General features: G+C 29.7%; 1 long non-coding RNA gene across 1 annotated transcript; it reads right to left on the minus strand.

Annotated features, from left to right (window-relative positions):
• Positions 1–266: 266 nt before the first annotated feature.
• LOC110923444 lies at positions 267–1,427 on the minus strand. The gene is made up of 2 exons (XR_002584090.2): positions 1,300–1,427; positions 267–473 (listed from the first exon to the last, which is right to left on the minus strand). It is a non-coding gene; the product is annotated as an uncharacterized LOC110923444 (long non-coding RNA).
• Positions 1,428–5,493: the final 4,066 nt, after the last annotated feature.

A 5,493-nucleotide genomic window follows, 5' to 3' on the forward strand; every position in this document is an offset into this window, starting at 1 on the left:
TATGACACTTATTTTATGACACTTTTTAATGACACACATTCATGACACACATTTATGACACTCATTTTATGACACTTATTTTATGACACTTTTTAATGACACACATTCATGACAAGCATTTATGACACATACGTATGACATTCATTTACGCGTGTCATGTTTTTAATTGTATAATTTTTTTTATAAAATTACTAATTTGCCCTGGATACATGTATAATAACAAAAACAATAAATCTTTTTCATAAAACAAATACACATATATATATACCAAAACAATCCATTACATAATCATTTGCCAAGTATACTACAAATATTTTAACGTTAACAAAAAAAAAAAGAATTGTTTGTCAATACATCCTCAACACCAAAAATACGATTTATAACTTAAAAATAGAGTTAACCGCATAAGTCGACCAATCTTCACTAATGCCATCCATATCCGTAGCTGAGTATTCTTCTACTCCTTTCCCAACCTGAGACAACAACTAAATAAAATAAATCTTAAAAATCATAATTTAATCCTAATATATGAATTTAAGCATTTGTTTTGTTATATAAGTACATATTTCTCTAATTTACAGACTAAAAAATCTTAGATATCATGGATATCCGATACATAAAACAAAGAAAAAAATATTCACACTATCATGAGAAACAACTAAATAAAATAGTAAAATTTAGATTAAATGAAATGATACATAAATTAAATAACATATATATTTTCAATAATACAAAGTAATTATAAAAATATATATCCAACTAATTAAGTTAAAACGAATGTAGAGTATAAATAAAACAAGACTTTAAAAAGTGTTAAAAAACTAATTACTAAACTTGAAGGATCTATTAACCATTTAAAGACTATGGCTAGTAGCCTACTGTGATATCTCGAAGATCATGAAAAGAAACAAATATAATAAAATATATATGATTAACACATGTTTTTCACTTTCGTTTTCAGACTTTACACACGGCCTGGTCGCCGGCTCACAACCGGGAAAAAAAAGCATTTTACTATTTTAGGCTGTATCTTCACTCTTCTGTTTCAAATCTAAATACCTTAAGATACAGAATTTCAAGTGTCAAACTAAGAAAAAGTTTTCAGTTCCGGTTAACATACTGCTTAGTCGCCGATGGTTGAGGGGTAGCCCGGGCTACCCCTCCCTCCTTCATAGATCCGCCCTAGGGCGTGTTGGTGGTAACCAATACTCCTCTAGATTAGATTATATGGATAAAACTAAAGCAATTAACAATGAGTATAATAAAGAACCCTTAAGAAGTAGCAAAAGTAAAACATACATGTTCTTGCTGCCCAAGAATCTTCAAAATCTTTGCAACCTAGAACCACCTCCATTGCCAAAGATTAGTTTATAGGGATGGACATTGGAGAGGAAAACACATATAATCAAATGGGGGTTGACAGAAATGAGCCGATTAGGTTAGGGAAGCAGGGAGGGAAGTTAATCTCGTGTGTTTGGGAAATCCAAAATTTCAAATATTTGGGGTGGGAGGAGTGAGCGGGAACTAATCTATAATTATAAATCTTAATTACAAATAAATTAAAATTTAAATATTGTTTTTAAATCTGTAATTATAAATCTTAATTACAAATAAATTAAAATTTAAAATATTGTTTTTAAGTACGATGATTTGAAATATGTATACAAACTAACAAATATTTAAATATACATATAAATTCATAGAAGGGAAAATTAAAACTAAAATGATTAGTAACCCTTTTACTTTTTATAAAAAAATATATAATTTAGAAGTGTTATGGTAGAGAATTAAAAAAAAAAAGAATCATAGTTAATAATAATCGATCATATGGGTAAAGTTAGGGATGAGCGTGGTATCGATATCGGAACTCATCAAATATGGGTTAGTACCGAAAATGTTTGGCACGGTCCGGTTTTTGAAGGAAAAATTCGGAAAAATACCGGTACTAAAAACTCTAAAAAGTGGGTACCGATTCGATACCAATAAATAATTTGGTACGATAAATTTGGTATCGGTACCTAGTACTAAATGCTCATTCCAAGGTAAAGTAATTCTATAAAGACTCCTACAGACACAATAGACTGAAAATGTCTTAATAGACCATCTTGGGTCTTGTAGTTTTAATGCCTATCAGCGAGTCGTATATTTTGTACTGGGTAATAACATACCATACATGTCTTAAATGGACTATATTGAACCTTAATTCTTAATGGCCTTTGGTGGCCTTTATTATGGTGTATTCGATCTTAAAGGGTAAGATCTTGTGGTGAGTTATATTATGTTTTTGCAAATAATAACTCATATAGCATGTCATAATGGGTTAAATTGAATGTTGCAACAAAGGTTTAATTTTTAATACCATATGTAACCCTTCTGACAAAGTTATCATTTAAAAAAGAAGTCACGTATATGCAACTATTTTAAAATCAGGGTTGCCTATATATTTAAATAACGCAACCTTTCTTAACAAAAGTTGCAAATTTTAATAAAATTTGCAATTTTTAAGAAAAGCGTTGCATTAGATCTTCTAATGCAACTTTTGTATATAACAAAGTTGTTTTATAATCAAATGCAACTCATTTTAATATGTTGTTTTTAAAAGGTTGCATTAGGCTAATTTTCTAGTAGTGAAATGAGACACTGTTAATATAATTTTTAACTAACATATCAGATAGAGTAAATTACGCTTTTGGCCCATGTGGTTATATCACTTTTACCCTTTTAGCCAAAAAAGGAATTTTTTAACATCTGAGCCCCCAACGTTTTTTTTCTAACCCTTTTGGCCCCCTAACACGAACCCCATCAATTTACTTTTAGGGGCTAAAAGGGTTAGAAAAAAAGACGTTGGGAGCCAAAAGGGTTAGAAAAAAAGACGCTAGGAGCTCAGATGTTAAAAGATTCATTTTTTTGGCTAAAAGGGTAAATGTGATATAACCATAGGAGCCAAAATCGTAATTTACTCTATTAGATATATATTATTTTTCATATGCCCGTACAATTTTTTCTCCTTAACAGTTTTCAAGTTTTTCCCATTATTTGCTATTGGAAATTAACCATGATGTCCATATTAAATAAACAATAACTGCTGAAATTAACCCTTACGTTTATATAATGCTTTTTATGACGCTAAAAAGATGACACACAAAAACAATTTCACAAATTTATTAAATTTTGTACAACCATGATATTTTTTCCTGACATGCAGTTAAATGTTATAAAATAAGCGTGTGTCATTATTCGTGTGTCAAGATAGATCTTATTTTTTATGACGCTAAAAGGATGACACACAAAAAAGTGTGTCATAAATATATTGAATTTTGTAAAACCATGACATTTTTTTTCTTGACAGACACTTTCGAATGTCATAAAATGAGCGTGTGTCATTATTTGCGTGTCAAGATGAATCTTGTTTTTTTTATGACGCTAAAAACATGACACACAAAAAAGAATGTAATAGATTTATTAAATTTGATAAGCTATGACATTTTTTTCTTGACATTCGCTTTTGAATGTCATAAATATGCGCGTGTCATTGTTCGCGTGTCAAAAGAAGTGTATTTTCTAGTAGTGCTTCGGCCATCTGTAGTGTCTTTCCGACTTGCAGTAGGAGCATCACTTATCTTCTTCATCCTACTTCGCAAATGTATATTCAACCAAATAAAAACAAAATACCGGTTAAACAACACAATGAAGGTTTAAGAAAATTATTACGAGTATAGACGAGTGTGATCTTACGGTTGATTATGTTTGATTGCGGATAAAATCTCTGATGAAGAACACCCTGATTTTTCGAGTGAAATTATCGCTATTCTGGAGGTTTTGGGAGTTAATGTGATACGGTTTTTGATTTTGAATAAGCGAAAGCCCTATATCACCTCTATGTAGTCAAATCAGTTATTAAAAACCACCATATTATTTATAATATTGTCATCAAAATATGAACCATTAGATTAAAGATCTAATGGTGTAGATTATTTCTTACCCTTCTCACAAAAAAACACATTTTTTACAATAACCTCGCCCTATAGATATATATATATAGAGTAAAACTAGAATATATATATATATACAGTAAAACCATAATATATAAACTTAAATATGTCAACAATTAATGAAGCCAAGTTGATTTCCATGACAGCAATTTTAATGTTCATAACTCAAGTACCCCGTGAATAATAGCTCTTTAGTACCATTAATTAATGTAGTTATTTTTTGTGCATATTATAAAATTGCCAAAAAGAAACACCGAATAATTTATATTTTAAAGTTATTGATATTATAAGTGTATAATTAACACGTGATATTAACTACACCATCATAACATGTTTTAACATGGGGTATAATAATTGTAATAATTGATATTTGGAAATTCATATTTGGAATTTGTTTTCCAAACATTTAACAAGGCACAAAAATGATATGCATGTTTTATAGTTTCTAAATTCTAATATATTATAACACTAATATCACTAAAAATATATTTATGAATATAATTAACTGGTTAGGAAACACTCTTTTTTTTTTTTTTTTTTTTTTTTTTGAACGCACTCTTATTTAAAAAAGACCTATACAGAAATATAAAGGGACAATATTCGTTGTCGTCATTATATTAAACTTTGTTAATAAAATTACGTTTTGTTAACATGACATTTAAAATTGATACACCAAAGGTTATTTATGTATGATATATTTTTACTTAGACCATGTGTAGTGGAAGGGGAAGATAATGCCCCCATCCAAGGGTATTTTACGTCATGTGGCGGTCCAGTCAGCAAAGAGGCATTATTGGGCGTTTTTTAAAATGAGTGTAGTGAGATGGGGCATAAAAATAAAATAAAGAAAAAACACAGAAAAAATCTTATTGGATAAGGAGAAGGGGGCTGAAAGATGATTGGACAAGGGAGAAGGGGGAAGACGTTTTATATAAAACGCCAAATTCATTTTTTTTTTCAAAAAAAAAGCCAAAAAACGCCCTATGTAATGGGAGGGGGGCGTTTTGGGCGTTATTTTTGATTTTTTTTTTAAAAACGCCCCACTACACATGGTCTTAGGCAGTTAATAAGTTAAAGTTACTCAGGCAGTTAACAAACTAAAGCTTATTTAGATAATTAACACGTGTTTATCCCATCTGCCTTTAATACATTTGGTTTTCTAGCCCCGGAGGCTGTGGAATTCCTAAATAGGGTTCAACGGGTCGTGAATAGTAATTTTCCGACCTATAAGAGTCGTTTCGTCTTTAGTAGGACCGGTTTTGCAACTCAAAAGATGGTTACGACGCAACTTGTTAGACACTTAGACGTTTACCTGACATTCGTTTGTAATTTGTTGTTTTACCATTTTAGTGGTTAATATTGTTTTGGCATTTTAATGGTTAATATAAACCTCTTAAGTTTAAAAAAAATAACAATATAAACCTATTAAGTTTAAAAGGTTAATATAAACCTATTAAGTTTTAAAAAATAGAGTAAATTGCCAAAATCGTCTATGAAGTTT

Source organism: Helianthus annuus, chromosome 17, assembly GCF_002127325.2.
Source record: "Helianthus annuus cultivar XRQ/B chromosome 17, HanXRQr2.0-SUNRISE, whole genome shotgun sequence".
NCBI classification, from domain to species: domain Eukaryota; kingdom Viridiplantae; phylum Streptophyta; class Magnoliopsida; order Asterales; family Asteraceae; genus Helianthus; species Helianthus annuus.